The sequence below is a fragment of the Cricetulus griseus genome, chromosome 2, assembly GCF_003668045.3.
Source record: "Cricetulus griseus strain 17A/GY chromosome 2, alternate assembly CriGri-PICRH-1.0, whole genome shotgun sequence".
Lineage (NCBI taxonomy): Eukaryota > Metazoa > Chordata > Mammalia > Rodentia > Cricetidae > Cricetulus > Cricetulus griseus.
In genome coordinates this window covers 262,752,576-262,773,025 of record NC_048595.1, presented here as the reverse complement: position 1 = coordinate 262,773,025, position 20,450 = coordinate 262,752,576, and positions in this window count along the sequence as shown.

The following is a 20,450-nucleotide window of genomic DNA, read 5'->3' as shown; positions in this document are numbered from 1 at the left end:
TGTGTAACTACTGCAATCAAAAATAGATTTTTTTGAAGATTCAGATGCACCAGTTGGAGTTTATTTTCCCAATCCTCTAAGCCTTAGGGTTTCCATTGCTGTGAAGAGACACGACCACCAGAAACTCTTACAAAGGAAAACATTTAATGCCGTGACTTAAGTCCATTTTCTTTTTCCTTTTTTTTTGTTTTTTGTTTTTTGTTTTGTTTTTTGAGACAGGGTTTCTCTTGTGTAGCTTTGGAGCCTATCCTGGCACTTGTTCTGGAGATCAGACTGGCCTCGAACTCACAGAGAGCCACCTGCCTCTGCCTCCCGAGTGCTGGGATTAAAGGTGTGTGCCACCAACGCCCGGCCTGACTTAAGTCCATTTTCATCATGGTGGGCCATGGTGGTATGCAGACAGATGTGTCACTGGAGAAGGAGCTGAAAGTCCTATATCTTGATCTGAAGGCAATAGGAAGTGAACTGTGGCACTAGGCACAATGTGACCATAGAAGTCCTCAAAGACCACGCCCTACAGTGACACACTTCTAACAAGGCCATACCTCCTAATAGTGCCACTCCTTATGGGGGTTTTTTCTTTCAAACTGCCACATCCTATAGTCCCACGTCTCCCATCTCCTGTCTCCTGTGGTCACTTTCTTGACAGCAATGGTGGGAGACTGAGTAGGGACATTTCTTTAGATGCCAACTTGTACCATCACTTCTAGCTGGGCCTTTTAGAGATATCCTTGAGGTTGTTGCATTTAGATGAGAGTTAAGAATTGCAGTTTCTATCAGACCTTATTTCTACCCATTCCTCATTTACCTTTACCAAAGGTGTCTCCAGCATTTTCTCATTCAGGGGCACACCGAGTTAGGCAATCTTGAAGACACTAATGCTCTGGTGAGATGAAAGTTCCTCAAAGACAATCACAATGTGGCTCAGGGAATATGTGGGTGTGGGGAACAGTGGGCTGTATGGTGCAGGGAAAGGAGTGCAGGCAACACACCCTCATTCTCTGAGAGCAAAGCTAAGGCACAAACCCAAGAAAAAAGAACACAAACCATGGGCAACACCAGCTGATGACATGGAGTTGAGACAGCGGCATTACAGTTAACAGCCTTTTCCTAGAAGGCTTATGCTTTTAACCCCAGTATATCTTGGAAGCTGAGGTACAAGGGATGTCATGGGTTCAAGGCCAGTCAGAGTTACAGAATTGATACCTCTCAAAACAGGAGGGAGCTGGGGGATGGCTCAGTCTGGAAAGTATCTTGGAAGCATAAGGACCTGTCTTCAGTCTCCAGCACCCCCGGGAAAAGCTGGTCATGCACATTTGTATCCTAGTCATGACAGTCTATGTAATCTCTGACAGACTGCAATTTCTATAGGGCAAGGAAAGTGGGAGAGGGGGACTAGGGAAAAGTTGCTTAATGGACATTGAATGAAAGTTTCGGTGTCCTACTCCCACAGTAGGCTGACTGTAGATAAAATACTGCACCTTTTGCAAAACCAGAAGATGATAGTTGTGTTTAGGTAGATTTAAACATATATATATATATATATATATATATATATATATATATATATATATCATGGGCTGGAGTTCAGTGATTAAGAGCACTGACTGCTCTTCCAGAGGATCCAGGGTCTATGCTCAGCATCCACATGGCGGTTCACAACCACCTATAACTTCAGTTACAGAAGGGGATCCAGTGCCCTTCTGGCATTCCTGGGTACCAGGCATGCAAATGGCATACAAACACACATGCAGGCAAATCACCCACAGACATAAAATAATTTAAAGACCCTATGAATAGTATGATTTTATGGTTTTATATATCAGTTTTTAAAAAGTAAAATTTAAAACCCAGGGTATGATCCTTTAGAATTTACCTAATCTGTTCATTTAAAAATAAAATTGGGATCTAGAGAAATAGCTCAGTGGTTAAGAGCACCAGTTGCTTAGTTCACCAGCACCAGGTTCAGTTCCCAGCACCCACATGGTCTCACAATTATCTGTAACTCTAGTTCCTGGGGATCCAATGCTCTTTCTGGCCTTGAAGGCTTGTGGTGCACAAACATACATGCAGGCAAAATACCCATACACATAAAATAAAATCTTTTTTTGTTTGTTTGTTTTTTTGTTTTTTTTGAGACAGGTTTTCTCTGTGTAGCTTTGGAGCCTATCCTGGCACTGGCTCTGGAGACTAGGCTGGCCTTGAACTCACAGAGATTCACCTGCCTCTGCCTTCCAAGTGCTGGAATTAAAGGCATGTGCCACCAACACCCTGCTAAAATAAAATCTTAAAAAAAAAAAAAAAAAAGATGAGGCTGTGGTTCACAGTGATTGTAGCTTGTAGTGGTTCCCTTTCCTTGTTTACATGAAGTCCTGAATTTAGTCTCCATCACCATGAAAATAAAATGTTGCCAACAATAATAGCATAAAATTAAGTGATAAATGCCAATGTGTCCTTAGTAGGTTATCGTTTAATATCATCATGTAATCACTAATCAGATATAAGGCCAATTGTGTAATTACACAATGAATATATGCTAGGAGCTACGCATGGTAGTACATACCTGTAATTTGAGTTCTCAGAGGTTGAGATGGGAGCATGGCAGATTGAAGCTCAGCCTGAGTTTTGAATAGAGACTGTCTCAAAAACCAAAGCAAAACAAAAACAAACTAGAATATGTACTAGAAAACTAAATTATATTTGATTCTACAACAAGAATAATCGGGCTAGAGCTGTAGCTCCCTTGGGTAGTGTAAATGAGGCCCTGGTTTTGATCCCAAGTACTACATAAACCAGGCATTGTAACAAACACTTATAATTCCAGCTCATAGGTGATAGAGGCAGGAGGACCAGAGAAGTGCAAGGCATCTTCTGCTGTATAGGAGTTCAAAGTGAGCCTGGTATACACAAGGCTCTGTCTCCAAGCTCTAATGCACAAACTGACCATATAGTGGAGCCCATTCTATATGGAGAGATACTTTGCTTAGCCTAGACACAGGTGTGTGGTGGGTGGAGAGGTGCCTTGGTCCTGCCTCAACGAGATGATGGGACAGACTTAGTAGACTTCCTAGGAGAGGGTAACTCTCCGAGGAGCAGATGGGAGATGGGGGATGGGAGGGTTTGGGGGAGCGGGAGGAGAGGAAGGAGGGGGAACTGGGATTGGAATGTAAAAAACAAATTATTTTAAAAAGTTTTAAAAAGTTCTTGAGAAGAGAACAATAATAAAAGAAAAAGTCAGGTGAAAAGCTGTACGGTCCAGCTGAGATACCTGTCGCCTCCTTCTTCCATGACTCCCTTGGTACTTGCCTTAATGTTTCAGTAGTTGTCATGTCAAAATACTGACAGTTTTATTTTTTTGAGACAGGGTTTCTCTGTGTAGCTTTGGAGCCTGTCTTGGAACTTGCTCTGTAGACCAGGCTGGCTCAAACTCACAAAGATCCTCCAGCCTCTGCCTCTCTAGTGCTGGGATTAAAGGTATGTGCTATCATCATCCAGCTAACATACTGACAGTTTTCATATTGTATAACTTCAAGGCATATTAACTCAAGGGTGTCTTTATTGATTTCTTTTTGTGTAAAATGTAGGATACTTAGGGTTCTCAGCAAGAGGAACTTACTGACAGAGTTTTATCGTGAGAGACGTGTGTCACAGCCAGAACTAGGTACGATGCAGGCATTCCTTAACCTATGACCCAGTCACCTCTGGGGAAGATGGACTAACTTGCTCCTTCAGCCCTCGACCCTTGGGGTCCTCAATTTATGCCAAAAGACAGCTGGGCACAGGAGTTTCTTTGGGATAAAAATATTGTTTAAAAAAATAGCATTGAGAGCTGCACAGCTGTGGGTGTGCAGAAACCACTTGTGGATGTTCAAAAGGGCCAGTCCCATTCCGGGTGGGGGGTGAATTATGTCTCTAGAGCGAAGAGCTAATTTATGGAAAGCAGCTGTTTGTTGCTGCTGGTGAATATGGGCCGCCTGCTCTGGCCATCTGCTGTCTTTCTGGGCATAAGCTGTGTTTCCTTTGGCACGTCACTTGTATTGAGGAACTCTAAGAAGGTCTCTGATTAATTTATTGCTGCATTTCCTGAGGGATGTCATCAGGACTGTCTTCCCTCTTCAGGAATATTGGCAGTGGGAGTACCTCTTTGGTTTCAGTACCAGAAGTAATTACAGTATTTTTGTATAATAATATTTGGTTTTTAAAAAAGTGTTTAAAGGCTGGGCGTTGGTGGCGCACGCCTTTAATCCCAGCACTTGGGAGGCAGAGGCAGGTGGATCTCTGTGAGTTCGAGGCCAGCCTGGTCTCCAGAGCGAGTGCCAGGATAGGCTCCAAAGCTACACAGAGAAACCCTGTCTCGACCCCCCCCCCCAAAAAAAGTGTTTAGAGTTAGTCTTCAAAAACACATCGAAGCTGGGCGGTGGTGGTGCACGCCTTTAATCCCAACACTCGGGAGGCAGAGGCAGGCGGATCTCTGTGAGTTCAAGACCAGCCTGGTCTACAAGAGCTAGTTCCAGGACAGCCTCCAAAGCCACAGAGAAACCCTGTCTCGAAGAAACCAAAATAAATAAATAAATAAATAAATAAATAAATAAATAAATAAATACCACATCGAGCTATGACTTTTACAGCACACAATTCATCCATTAAAAGAGTATAAGTTGGTGATATTTAGTATATTTGAAGAATTGCATAACTTTTACCATAATCAGTGTTTTAAAAATGTATTTGCGTCTTTTTAAAATAAAAAAAATTATTCTATGTGTATGGATGTTTTGACTGAATAAGTCTGTGTACCACATTTGTGTAGATTTGGAGGCTATAAGAAGGCATGGATCCCCTTGGACTGCTTTTGAAAGACCCCCGGAGGCTCAGGTCCCCAGGATCTCAGCCCAGGACTGTGGCCACCCCAATCACCAGGCGGAGGCGAAAGCTTGTTGCAAACAGCAAGAGACTTTATTGAAGTTGTTTAATGAGCTAACCCCATGTTAGCTCTGGCCTTTCATCCATGCACCATGGCAGATGGCTGGGAAAAGGCCCCAAGAAACCACAGGACAAAGATCTTATAGGGCATCCTAAGGGGAGTGTCTAGGGGTTTCACACAGGCTCAGGATTGGTGTGCCTCCAGGCTTGGAGGGCTTGCCCTGTGTTGATTGGCCAACTGGTTGTTATGGCCCATAGGCCATCCCAGGGTGGTTGCTATGCTCTGCGCACCATTGCTGTGGGCTTGCTCGTAAACCACACCCAGAGCCGTAAAGCATAGCGCCACCAGCTAACTTCTGATTGGTTCCTTGCCATGAGGCAGGCCATCTAACCTCCTAGTGACCAAGGCAAGGTCAGGCAAGCACGTGTTAGACTGTTTTGTTTTTTTTTTTTAAGATTTTATTTATTATGTATACAGCATTCTGCTTCCATGTATATCTGCACACCACAAGAGGGCACCAGATCTCATAAGGGATGGTTGTGAGCCACCAGGTTGTTGCTGGGAATTGAACTCAGGACCTCTGGAAGAGCAGTCGGTGCTCTTAACCTCTGAGCCATCTCTCCAGCCCACGTGTTAGACTGTTATGGCTGCCGAAATGGGGAGATGGTCCCTTCACTTTCACATGGTTGTGGGTACCTTGTGGGTGCTGAGAATTGAACCTGGGCTCTCTAGAAGAGCAGGCAGTACTCATAACTGTTTCCAGTCTCCATAGTCATTTCTTACAATATTGTTACAACATTTTCATTACTCTCTTCTCTGTTATAGTTGGAATGTCTCCCAAAGGCTTGTATATTTGGAGAGTTGATCACAAGCCCATGGCAGGTCCTGGAGCCTGTGGAAGGTAAGCCATTGAGGGCATGTTGAAGGGGCTATTGAGACCCTGACCCTCCCTCTTTTTCTCTCTTGTGTTTCCTGGGGACCATGAACCGAACAGGTCTCCTTCATAGTATGCTCCCACCACAACAAGCTGGTCCATCAGGGCCCAGATAAAGGCTGAATGACTTGGAGCAGAAGCCTCTGAATAAAGTCTTCCCTTTAAGTTATTTATCTTTGTTGTTTTGTCACAGCAACAGAAAGTTGTCTAACGCATCGCTTATCTATCATCTCCCAGCTTTTCTAAACTAGCCACCCACTAATCTACTTTCTACTTCTCAGGATTTTCCCTAATCTGAATATTTTATATTCACAGACTGTATGGTAAAATATCTGGTCATCTGTGACTAGCTTCTTTGATTTAGTATTGAAGGGACCAGCTCCCATTTCAGCAGCCGTAACAGCCAAACACGTGCTTGTCTGACCTTGCCTTAGTCACTAAGGTCAGATGCCTGCCTTGTGGCAAGGAACCAATCAGAAGTTAGCTGGTGGTGCTATGCTTTATGGCTCTGGGTGTGCTTTACAGACAAGTGCACAGCAATGACGAGCAGAGCATAGCAACCACCCTGGGAGGGCCTATGGGCCATAACAACCAGTTGACCAATCAACATAGGGCAAGCCCTCCAAGCCTGGAGGCACACCAATCCTGAGCCTGTGCATACCCCTAGACACTACCCTTACTCTGCCCTACAAGATCTCTATGCAGCGGTTCGAGCTGCCTTTCCTAGCTATCCGCCATGGCGGGTGGATGAATGACCTGAGCTAACATGGGGTTAGCTCATTAAACAACAATAAAGCCTCGTGCAGTTTTCATCAAGCTTTTGACTTGGCATGGTGATTGGGGTGGCCTAGGTCCTGGGCTGAGATCCTGGAGGCCTGAGCTTTCTGTGGTCTTACAGTATGTGCCCTGGCCAGTTTTTTTTTGTCAGCCTGACACAGATACAGTTATTTGGGAAGAAGAAGAAAAATGCCTCCATCAGAGTGTCTGTAGGCAAGTCTGTGGGTGTGGGACATTTTATTAATTAATGATTGATGGGGGAGGGCCCAGCTACTGTGGGTTGTGCCACCCCTGGGCAGGTGGCTCTGGGTTGTTTAAGAAGGGTAACTGAGGCCGGGCGTTGGTGGTGCACACCGTTAATACCAGCACTCGGGAGGCAGAGGCAGGCGGATCTCTGTGAGTTCGAGGCTAGCCTGGTCTCCAGAGCGAGTGCCAGGATAGGCTCCAAAGCTACACAGAGAAACCCTGTCTCGAACCCCCCCCCAACACACACACACACACACACACACACACACACACACACACACACACAAAGAAGGGTAACTGAACATGACCTGGGAGAGCCAGTGGACAGCATTCCTCCATCACCTCTGCCCCAGTTCCTGCTTCCAGGCTCCTGCCCTGACTTTTCTCAATGATGGAGTGTGACCTGAGGGCTATAAGATGAAATATGTCCTTTCCTACCCAAGCTGCTTTTGGTCTCGGTGATTAGCCTAGCATCAGAAACCAAAGGAAAACAGCTTGTTTTTAAGATGCTTCTGTTTTGTACGACTTTACTGTTTTTAGGGCTAGATAGAACCCCACTGTATGGATTAGCCTCATTTTCTTTATGGGCTCCTGGACCATTTCTATCGTTTCCTACTGTGAACGGTGAACTTTGATCTTTTATATACATGTATTGTGTGAATGAGGCTTAATTCTCTGGGGTATATACAAGGGAGTAGGATGTCTGGGCCATTGGGCAGGGAAACAATTTTCTACAGTGACTGCATTAGGTGAGATTCTCACAGCCATGTATGAGGGTCTAACTTGTCCACTTATTCCCCACTTTTCTATTAACCCTTTCTAGTAGGTGGAAATGGTTCACTGCGGGATGGGTTTTCATTTCTCTGATGACTAGTGATGTTAATTTCTATTTCATGTGCCTGTTAACCATTTGTTTATCTTCCATGGAGAAGACTTTCTTTTAAAAGGCAAAACTTCTTGTAGTTTAGACTGGTCTTAAGCCAGCTACATAGCCAAGGATGAACTTGGATTTTGCCTTTGTCTCCTGAGTGCTGGGGATACAGCTGTGTGTGTGTCCATCTCCCTCCCTCCTCGTTCACACTTGGCAATCTCTGCCTTTATCTCCCGAGTGCTGGGATACAGGCGTCCACTGTAAGGGGCCGTTTCCTGCATTATAATGGTGTCTTCAGGCACCATTATAATGCAGGAAACTTACGTCCCGCGCGCTCTCTGTATTTCTCGCCAGCAAGAAATCATACACGGGACACTCGGATCCTTCTGCAGACATGCTTTAATGCATTTTACCAGAGTGGAGACATTGAACCAAGAAAACCATCCCTTATAAAGGCTGACCAGCCGCCTGGGACGTGTTACCCTATGAATGGCTTTAGCTCCTCAGGCCAAAATGAGCCACGGGATAGGCAGAGATCAAAGGAATGGAGATTACCCAGCGCCTGTGAAGTAATTTACATCTTGGTGTCTTCAGGCACCATTATAATGCAGGAAACGGCCCCTTACACTGGGATACAGGCGTCCACCACCTCCCTGGTTCACACTTGACTTGCTTTGGAATTGTGTATTTTTTCTTTTTACTTTTATTTTAGTTTGCTATTGAGGTTTGAGCCCAGGGCCTGGTCTTTGTCTGCAGAAGGGCACACGTGTATCTAGAGCTTTTTGGCAAGTCCATGGAGCTGGTAATTGGTATTTACTGGGATTTGGGCTTAGCCCCTTTGGGCATCAAGAAAAGTTCTAGGAATAAAAGATGTTCTAGGAATGATTGTTTTATGGGTCACATATTGAGAATTTATAATTCACTTAAAAAAATAGGGCAAGAGAAATTATTTATGCTTAAGTTTTGGCAACAAGAATCATCACTTTTGTAAGGGGGAAGCTTGACAGATTTCTTTAAAAAAGGAAAAACAAGAACAAAAAACCATTTGGTATGATGGCTTAGCCAACAATGGCACTTGCTACAAAGTCTGATAACCTGAGTTGGATCCCTATGGTGGAAGGAGAGAACTGGCTCTTAAACTTTGTACACACACACACACACACACACACACACACACACACACACACTCACACACACACTCACACACAGACACATACACACACTCACACACACACTCACACACACAGACACATACACACACTCACACACAGACACATACACACACACACAGACATACACACACACAGACACACTCACACACATACACACACACAGACACACACACACACTCACACACATACACACACTCACACACACAGACACACACACACTCACACACATACACACACACACACACACACACACACACTTCAATAAATGCAATAAATATTAATAAAGTTAAAAACAAGAGCAAACTGGATGAGGTGGCACACACCCTAAATCCCAGTACGTGGGAGGCAAAGGTAGGTGGATCTCCAATCCTTATTCCCTCCCTCCCTCCCTCCCTCCCTCCTCCCTCCCTCCCTCCCTCCCTTCCTCCCTCTCTTCTTTCCTTCTCCCTCCTCTTCTTCCTCCTCTTCCTCCTCCTCTTGAGACAGATTCTTTCCTGTGTAGCCCTGGCTGGTCTGGAACTTTCTTGCTCTACAGACCAAGCTGGCTTCCAATTTAGGGGTCCACTTTTCTCTGTCTCCCACTGCCAGGATTAAAGGTGTGCAACTCTGTGCAACCCTCTTCTCCTTTCTGGAGCAAGGTCTCCAGCCCAGGCTGATATTTAAGGCAATATATAGCTGAGGATGACCTTGAATCATGGACTTCCTGCCTCTGCCTCCTCCGTGCTGCAATCACCACCCCCAACTCCCATAGTGCTAGGGCCCAAAGCTGGAGCCTGGTGCAAGCCTGAAAAACATGATAACAGCTGAGCTACACTCTCAGCCAAATGCATATTTTCTTTTTTCGCTTGCTTCACCTTTGCTCTCTCTTTCCCTTAGTCTCTTTGTCTCTCTGCTTTTTCTTTTTTACTTCTACTGGAGCGGGGTGGGGGTGGGGGCGGGGAGCAAAGAGAAATTCATGTGACATTAAAGTGCTTTAGCGTGCACTCACTGTGAGTCCTCTAGGTGAGTCTTCAACAGGACGTCCTCCCATGGACACATTCACAAAATTGCCTTCAGTGTTTGACACATGGGTGTGAATTAATTGCTCAGACATTTTTGTTTGTTTTGGTTTTTCGAGACAGGGTTTCTCTGTGGTTTTAGAGGCTGTCCTGGAACTAACTCTTGTAGACCAGGCTGGTCTCGAACTCACATAGATCTGCCTGCCTCTGCCTCCCGAGTGCTGGGATTAAAAGCATGTGCCACCACCGCCCAGCCACTCAGACATTTTTTGAAGATTAGTGTGGTAGTTAAGTAACAGCTGCCCGGTGGTAAAAATGAGGGGGGGGGGTTGGAAAGAGGGGAGGTACAGGCGTGGGCCTTATGTTTTTCTGCTAGAGTGAGGATGGGCAGGATGACGTGCCAGACACCAGACTCTGCTGTTTGGCATCCGTGGACGGATCGGGGGAGGGTTATGGGAGACAGAAGATGAAGCCAGGCCAGGTGGTCCACACCGAGAGTCCTACATTTGAGAGGCTAAGTAAGACAGGAGGACGATTCCTCAAACCAAGGAAGTTAAGGTTGTCCCAGGGTGAGACCTTGTAAAAAAAATGAATAAAATGATGGGGGGGGGATTGTTATAATGGAAGAGGGTCACAGCTGTCGATGTCACCCTTCTCACTTCCCGTGCTGTACTGAGGACATCCACCTTACTACTCTTTAATTAGTGCCAAGTTTAGGCACTGCCGCCCTCTGACTTTTACAAAGGTAGAAAAAGAAAGTGAATATTTAGATTAAATGCATAATGGTGAATTGCTTTGTTTTTCCTTTTTGAGATAGGATCTCACTCTGTAGAGAAGGCTGATCTCTATAGAACTCACAGGTAGCTCAGGTTAGCCTCATTTCTCCTGCCTTAGCCTCCTGAGTGCTGGCCGGAATGGCTGGTGTGAGACATCGCGATTAGGTGCATTTGTTAATATTGGTAACAAAATTGAGAGCCACCTCCAACTTCAACAGTAGCCACCAGGGGGTGCGACCTGGAGGATTTCAAGGGTGTGAGAAAAACCTACCCAGATCACAGACTGCAAAGCTAAGTATGGCCAGCAGAGGGCCCTTGTTCCCAAGAAGTGGCAGCTCTGTTGGCCATGGACACTTACCTAATACAGGCGCAAGGCCAGCCTAACCCATAGGAAATGCAAGAACCCTCAAGTCCAGCTGAGCGTATAAATAGTAGCCTCTCATTTCTGAGAACTCTGGAAAACGGCTGTGGCAACACTTGTGCTCTCCACCTTATTGCACTTTTTTGCAATTATTGCACTTTTTTGTTTGTTTGTTTGTTTGTTTTGTTTTTGGAGACAGGGTTTCTCTGTGTAGCTCTGGAGCCTAGTCTGGCACTCGCTCTGGAGACCAGGCTGGGCTCGAACTCACAGAGATCCTCCTGCCTCTGCCTCTCGTGTGCTGGGATTAAAGGTGTGTGCCACCAACGCCCGGCTAAATTATTGCACTTTTAATAATGCTTTTACTTTGTTGTATTTAAGAAAATATTTTAATTTTTATTCCTCTTTAAGCATTCATATAATTTGTTGGGCAATATTTTAATATCCCCCTCTTTTTTTTTTTACTTCAATCCAACCATCTCCTTTCTGTCTCTCTACTATATTTTAAATTTTTATCTTATTGGGTTTTGTTTGTTCTGTCTTTTATTATTAGATTTGCTCATTTTATTTTATGAGTCAATGTTTTTCCTGTATGTATGCATGTGCACCACATGTGTGCATGGTGCCCAAAAAGGTCCAAAGAGAAAGAGACTCAACTCCCTTGGGACTGGAGATACACATGGCTGTGAGCCACCATTTGGGTGCTGGGAACAGAACCCAGGTCCTCTGCAAGAGCAACAAGTGCTCTTAACCCCTGAGCCATCTCTCTAGCCCCATTTTGTTTTTGCTGTTTTTTTGAGGGTCTTCCGTAGACAAGGCAGGCCTCAAACTTGCTAGGTAACTGGAGATGACCCTTCTCTTCTTCCTGCCCTACCTCTCTAGAACTGTTTACAGGTGTGTGCACCATGCCCAGTTTATGTGGTGCTGGCGGTTGAGCTCAGGGCTTTGAGCATACTAGGTTTTTTTTTTTTTTTTTTTTCTTTCAGACAGTGTTTCTCTGTGTAATCTTGGCTGTCCTGGAACTCACTCTGTAGACCAGGCTGGCCTCAAACTCACAGACATTCTCCTGACTCTGCCTCCCAAGATTTTGTTTTTACTCTTGCAGAGGACTAGGGTTCAATTCCTAGCGCTCACATGGCAGCTAACAATCATCTCTAACTCTAATTCCAGGGGTTCCAACCCCTTCTTCTGGAATCTTCAGGCACTACATGCATGTGTTGTACAGACATACATGCAGGCAAAGCACCCATATCCATATAATATAATTAAATAAAAAGAGTTGTACTAAAATTAAAAAAATATTTTATGAAGTTCTACTCTTTTTCCCTCCATAACATTTTTCCACTCTTCTTTTTTTTTAAAAGATGTATTTATTTAGTGTATGAGTGTTTTACTTGTATGTATGTATGCATGTATGTATGTATGTATGTATGTGCACCTCATGCATACCTGGTGCCTAGGGAGTTTAGAAGAGGGTGTCAGATCCCCTGGAACTGGAGTTACACATGGTTGTGAGCCACCATGTGAATGCTGGGAATTGAACTCCGGTCCTCTGTAAGTAACAAGTGCTCTTAATGACTGAGTCATTTGTTCAGACCCCACTCCTCCTCCTCCTCCTCTTCTTTTTTGTTTTGTTTTGATTTTTTTATTAATTTATTTTTTCCTTCCAATCCCAGTTCCCCTTCTCTCCTCTCCTCCTGCTTCCCCCATACCCCCCTCTTTCCATCTGCTCCTCGGAGAGGGTAAGGCCTCCCCTAGGAAGTCTACTAAGTCTGTCCCATCATCTCATTAAGGCAGGACCAAGGCACCTCTCCACCCCCACACCCCTGTGTCTAGGCTGGGCAAGCTATCTCTCCATATAGAATGGGCTCCACTAAGTCAGTTTGTGCATTAGTGTTAGGTCTTGAACTCACTGCTAGTGGGCTCATATATTGTACCAGTCACACCACTGTCACCTATATTAAGGGAGTCTTGTTCGGTCTTATGCAGACCTTATGTTCCCCATTTGTCAGACCTGAGTCAGTGATCTCTCACTAGCTACCCACACTTCTTATTTAATTTTTCTTTTCTCTATTTTCCCTTTTCCTGCCCCCTTCATTTATTTATTCCCACATTTACCCTAAATAATTTTGACTTCAGAGTGCGTTCTACATAGCACTCTCATTTTCTATCGCATGACCTTTGGTAATGAATAAACAGGAGTATGGCAATTTAAATGGATTTGGTCCCCATAGGCTCATATGTTACATTTTTGGTGTTCAGTTGCTGGAACTGTTTGGAGGTGTGACATCATTGGAGGAGATGTGCCACTGGGTGTGGTCTTTGAGGTTTCAAAAGAGTCAAGCCATTTCTAGTGTGTGTGTGTGTTTTTCTCTCCTGCTTACAGTGTCAGCTCTCAGCTGGTCCTGCCTCCATGCCTTGCTCTGCTGTCATGGACCTCTAAAACCTCTGGGACCAAAGCTTCCTTTTATGTTTCCTTGATCATGGCTTTTTGTTACAGCAATAGAAAGTGACTGCTAAAGGTGCTAGTCTACTTTAAGTGTATTTCTATATGTATCTCTGTGGTTTCATGCGTTGCTGTTATAACACTTGCTGTTTCCTCACTGGGGATTGTGCCCTCAAGAGCAGAGATTGCTCAATGCGAAGATTCCAAAATAAAACAGGAGATTTCCAAACAAACAGATGTACAGATTGCACCACAGAAACACGAGAAATATGAAAAAGCAAGGCAACACGACTCCTCCAAAAGATTGACTCCTCAACTGCTGAACTCCAAGTCTTCAAAAGTTCGTTAGTAATGATGACCGATGACTTCAGAGAAGTTTCCCAATAAGCAGATGAGTTCAAGCAATGACTTAGAGAGGAAAGACAGCACGCAAAAGAAAAGTCAGTAAAGTGGATGAGAAAACAAGTGATGTTAGAGAAAACGTGGCCAACATGAAGAAAATTTCAGCAAGGAAATGAAGATTTTTTTAAATTAAAAATGGATTTTTTTTTCTAGCCAGCCGTTGGTGGTGCACGCCTTTAATCCCAGCACTTGGAAGGCAGAGGCAGGAGGATCTCTGTGAGTTTGAGGCCAGCCTGGTCTCCAGAGCCAGTGCCAGGATAGGCTCCAAAGCTACACAGAGAAACCCTGTCTCTAAAAACCAAAAAAAAAAAAAAAATGGATATTTTTCTTTTTTTAAAGATTTATTTATTTATTATGCACACAGTGTTCTGTCTGCATGTATATGCCTGCAGGCCAGAAGAAGGCACCAGACCTCATTACAGATGGTTGTGGGCCATTATGTGGTTACTGGGAATTGAACTCAGAACCTCTGGAAGAGCAGTCAGTGCTCTTAAACTCTGAGCCATCTCTCCAGCCCTGAAAATGGATTTTTTTCATATAACATATTCTGATTATAGTTTTCTCCTTCTCCAACTCCTCCCAGATCCTCCCCTTTCCTCAACTCATACCTTTGTTTCCATACCTTTCTTTTTCTCTCTCATTAGGGTAAAAATAGGTATCTAAAATCATAATAAAAGATAAAAGCAAACCAGAATAAGACAAAACTAACAAACAGAAGAAAAAGAGTCAAAAAAAATCACAAGGATGACATATAGACACAGACACACATGTTTGTACATACAGAAATCCCATAAAAACACAAAACTGGAAACCATGATATATATGCAAAAGACCCGTAAGGTTAAAAAAAAAAGCAGCTCAGCTGGGCATAGTGGTAAATGCTTTTAATCTCAGCACTTGGGAGGCAGAGGCTGGTGGCTCTCAGAATTGAGTTAATTTCGTGTCAGCCAATGACTGCTGGGTGTGGGACTTGTCCTTAAGAGTGGCTTGTATATCCAGTGAGACTCCACTGGAGAAAATCACATTTTCATTTGTCAGCAGTTATCAGTCACAGAGAGCTTCTGGGTTAGGGATGGGGGCTTGTGTCCACTTCCACTCTCAGTGGACCCCCAGCTGGTTTGGACCTGTGAGGCCCTGTGCATGTTGCCACAGTCTCTGTGAGTTCATCTGTACTTCAGTCATTCTGTGTTTAGAAGGCCTTGTTTCCTTGCTGTCCTCCATCCCCTCTGGCTCTTACAATCTTCCTGCCCCCTCTTCCACAGGGTTCCCTGAGCCCCGAGGGGAGGAATTTGATGGAGACAGCCCATCTAGGACTGAGTGTTCCAAGGCCTCTCATTCTCTGCATATTTTCCAGCTGAGGGTCTCTGTATTTATTCCTATCCACTCCAGGAGGAAGGTTCTCTGATGACAGATGAGCAAGACACTGATCCATGTTATTAGGAATCATTTTATTGCTACATTCCTTTAGCAGACCAGTAGTATTTGGTTTTCCCCTAGGTTCCTGGCCTATCTAGCTAGTTTCAGGCTCTTGGCTATCCAAGCAGTGTCAAGGATATGTTCCATCTAGTGGAGTGGGCCTTAAATACAGTTAGATCTTTGTTGATTACTCCCACAAGCTTCGTGCCACAATTATACTAGTGCATCTTGCAGGCAAGTCACAATTGTAGATCACAGGGTTTGTACATGGTGGATGTCTATCTTTCTCCTTTGGTAGTGAACCGAATACCTTCCAGAACCACAAAGAGTAGTCAGAAAGTGTGAAGGCTTTAGTTAGGCACCAGCTCAGCTTCTCCATGTTCAATGTCGTCTTCAACAATAGGGCCTTACCATCAGTTTTTGGAGAGCAACCAATAGCTTTCTCAATAGCCTGGGTTGTTAGGCAATTCCCTTGGAGCCCCTTTGGCCAACAATACCATTAGATGTAACCCATTTCTGGAATTGGAGTCTTCATTTGGTGATGAGGGGCGTCCAATTGTGGCTCTATCTCCACTGTTATTTGGCAATTCCATTTAGAACACCTTCATATATGTATATATTTTAGGAAGTTTTCACTGTCTTAGGTTTCCATAGGACCCTCAAATGGCCTTTAGTTGTACTGTCCCTCCTCGTATTCACTTCCTTACCTGTATCCCTGCTTCACCATTTGATCTTCTCATTCCAGTCTCACCACACTCCATAATTATTTATTCTATTAAGGAAATGAAGATCTTTGAAAAAGAAAAAAAAAAGAAATGTTGGAAATGAACAAAATCAATGAACAAATATAGAACAATATAACAAAAAACACTATCGATAGACTTGACCAAACAGAAGAAAGAATGTCAGGAATGGAGGACACAGTTTAGGACATAATATATGTAAACATCAATAAGGAAAAAAAGTATGATCACAGGCATCCAAGAATTCTGGAATAAGATCAAGAGATGAGAATTGAGATTAAGTTAAGGCATACAGAAACTACTCAATAAAATTACAGCATAAAATCCCCAAATCCAAGGCAAGGAAATGGATATCAAAACTCAAGAGGCATTTGGAACTGCCTTATAGTCCATGCATCAAATACAAATCAAAGAAACAATGGTAAAAGTCTTAGCTATGGCTTTAAGCCAACAGAAATAAAAAGGATAAAAATAGGAAGAAGTCAAAGAATTCCTATTTGCAGATGATATTGAAGGGACCAGCTCCCCATTTTGGCAGCCATAACAGCCTAACACGTGCTTGCCTGACCTTGTCTTGGTCACTAGGAGGTCAGATGCCTGTCTTGTTGCAAGGAACCAATCAGAAGTTAGCTGGTAGTGCTATGCTTTATGGCTCTGGGTGTGCTTTAAGGACAAGTGCACAGCAATGACTCGCAGAGCATAACAACCACCCAGGGAGGGCCTATGGGCCATAACAACCAGTTGACCAATCAACATAGGGCAAGTCCTCCAAGTCTAGAGGCACACCAATCTTGAGCCTGTGCGTACCCCTAGACACTCCCTTTACACTGCCCTATAAGATCTTTGTCCCCTGGCTTCTCAGGGTCTTTTCCCAGCCATCCGCCATGTTGGGTGGATGAAAGGCCCGAGCTAATGGGGTTAGCTCATTAAACAACTGCAATAAAGTCTCTTGCTGTTTGCATCAAGCTTTCGCCTCCACCTGGTGATTGGGGTTGCCACAGTCCTGGGCTGAGATCCTGGGGGCCTGAGCCTCTGGGGGTCTTTTTATGCTTAAAAAAATCCAATGACCAGCACAGACTTGTAATCCTACTATTGGGAAAACTGAGGCAGGAGGATCATAAGTTCTAGGCTTGTTTCAACAGCAGAGTGAATTCAAGGCCATCCTTGATTTCTTTGAGCCCATATTTTAAAACAAAACAACAACAATCCCTCTTCAAAACAGACAAATGAACCTGGGGGTATAACGTGCCCCATTAGTCTCAGGCATTTGAATACCTGCTCTCCACCTGGTGACCCTGTGTGGGGAGGTTTAGCTGATGCAGCCTGGCTTGGGGAAGTATATCACTGGGGTAGGCTTTGAGAGTAAAGACCCTTTCCTGCTTCCAGCTTACTTCCTCTGACTCACTCTTGTGGTTAAAAACATAAGCTTTCAGCTTCCTGCTCCTGCCACAGGCTTGCCACTTGCTGCCATATTTCACTGCCATGATAGACTCTTTTTTTAAAAAATTCATCTATTTTACATCCTTGCCACAGCCTCCCTCCATTCTCCCCTCCCAGTCCCCCTCCCCCCTCCCCCGCCCAATTCCCTCCTCATCCATCTCCATCCATGATGGACTGTCATCCCTCTGGAACCATAATCCCAAATAAACTCTTCTATAAGTGTCCTTGGTCATGATGCTTTATCACAGGGACAGAATAACTAATATAGGGTGTTAGTATGTACAAGACCCTGGGTTCAGACCCCGTATGGAAAAACAGCACATGTTACTGACTCCTTCACCAGAGCCAAGTAGAAGGATTCAAGATTAAAATACCAATAATGAACACACAGAGAAAGAAATTGGGGATCAGGGGGTGTCTCATTCACAATAACATCAAATAAAATCAAATATCTAGGAATATACTCAACCAAAGACATGAACAACCTCTACAGTGAAAACTTAAAAAGACTGAAGTTTCCAGTCCTCTGGAAGAGAAGCCAGTGCTCTTGACCACTGAGCCATCTCTCTAACCCAGTCATGTAAATTTTTGACAAAGGTATCAAAAACCTTTGCTGGGAAAAAGAGTGAGTTCAACAAATATGTATTAGTTGGGGTTCTCTAGAGGAACAGAAAGAGGGGGATGTGTGTGTGTGTGTGTGTGTGTGTGTGTGTGTGTGTGTGTGTGTGTAAGAGTTTATTGAATCAGCTTTAAAGTGGTAACAAGAGCAGAGTTGTATGAGAGAGCTGAGAACCTGACTGGTAGTTACTGGGTCCTTGAGGCTAAATGCCTGTACAACCAGAGTGGTCTTGTAATTGCTCTCTCTTACTGAGAGGTGACGACTGGTAGTTGCTCAGCCCTCAAGACAAGGGCATTTCAATAGTCCCGATCTGGTGCTGGAACCTTGGAAAGTTCCTTGAGAGCTACTTGCCTTGAGTCCATGATGAACCCATGGAAATGTCAGTTCTGATAGCAGTGAAGGGATGCAGCATCAGCAATAGAGCAAATCAATTTGGCAGCAAAAGAGAAGGCCAGGAGCTGGGCATTGGTGGTGCATGCCTTTAATCCCAGCACTCGGGAGGCAGAGGCAGGTGGATCTCTATGAGTTCGAGTTCAGCCTGGTCTACACGAGCTAGTTACAGGACAGCCTCCAAAGCCACAGAGAAACCCGTCTCGAAAAACCAAAAAAAAAAAAAAAAAAAAAAAAAAAAAAAAAAAAAAGAAAAACGGCCAGGAAAGCACAGGGCGCAATGGTCTTCCTTTTGGAAAACTCTTTTTACGAGGGCCACTCTCAGGAGGTGCTGCGCATGAATTAGGCTGAGTTTCCCCACATCTATCAAAGCAATAAGGAAAGTTCTCCAGGTGAGGCTCCTTATTCAAGTGACATTAAAACCAACCATAATAAAATGATTCTGGGAAAACCGGACATCAGTCTGTAGAAGAACGAAACCAGATCCGTAGTTCTCACCCTATAGGAAGGTCAATTCAAACAGATCCAAGACCTGAATGCAAGACCTGAAATTTTGAAAGTGGTAGAGGAAAACAGGCAAAACAATTGAGACTTAATCATAGGCAAGGACCTTGAAAAGACTCAAGCAGGGAATTACCCCAAGAATTGACAAAAGGGATTATGTAAAACTGAAAAGCTTTTGCACAGAAAAGGGAATGATCAGCAAGGTGAAGACAGTATGTGGAATGGGAAGACACTTGGCTGACTATTCATCATACAGATGACCACTATCTAAAATATGTTAAGAACTAAGCTGGGCGGTGGTGGCGCATGCCTTTGATGCCAGCACTTGGGAGGCAGAGGCAGGTGGATGTCTGTGAGTTTGAGGCCAGTGTGTTCTACAGAGCAAGTTCCAGGACAGGCTCCAAAGCTACACAGAGAAACCTTGTCTCGAACCCCCTCCAAAAAAAGAAGTAGAATAATTAAATATGAAAAAAATCAGTCAATCAACAAATGAGCTAAGGATCAGTCTCAAAAGAAGAAATACAAATGGCCAATTAATATTTTAAAAAGTATGCAGGATCCTTATCTACCAAGGGAATACAAATAAAAACTACTTTGAGATTCCATCTCACCCTAGTCAGACTGGTTATCATTAAGAAAACAAACAATGGGTTAGAAGAGATGGCTCAGTAGTTAGGAGCACATACAGCTCTTCCAGAGGACCTGAATTTAATCCCATCACCCATATGAGGTGGTTCACAACCAACTGTAACTCCAGCTCTCTGTGGGCACTTGCACTCATGATCACACATGAAAACACAGATATCCACACAGACACATAATTAAAATTAAGTCCTTCTTTTTTCAAAAAGAAAATAAAGGATAACAAATGTTAGAAAGAGTATATCTGCACTAATTTATACTTGCACATACTTAGTATATGTAGTTATATACAAGTATATAAGTATAGAAGTGTATTTAGAAAAAGAGAAAAACTTAAGACACAGCTGGTAAGAATATACTTTGTTGCAACCACTATAGAAGTCAATATGGATGATCCTTGAAAAACTAAAAACAGAACTACCACGTGACCCACGTGTTACCCTGTTCTTGGGCACCACTTAGTTCATTCTGTGGGATGGACGAAGAAGATCCTTCCACTGACTGGGACAACTAGAGGCTTGAGGTTGGCAAGGTGAAATTGCAGGGTCCCGTGCAGTAACAATTACAGAGCTGAGGCTGGATGACAAAAATGGTAGTCACCCGAGAGTGTAGGCAGAGGGCTCTTGAGGGTTCCAAACAGAGTGACAGTTACAGATGCAGAGGGCATATGAGTGGATGCAAGAGTTGCAAACTCACCTGGAACTGAGATGCACTCCACCCATCACAAGACCCAAAACAAAAACTATAAACTTTATTAGAATAGGTAATTGGAGAAGGCCCAGAGCTAGGAATCTT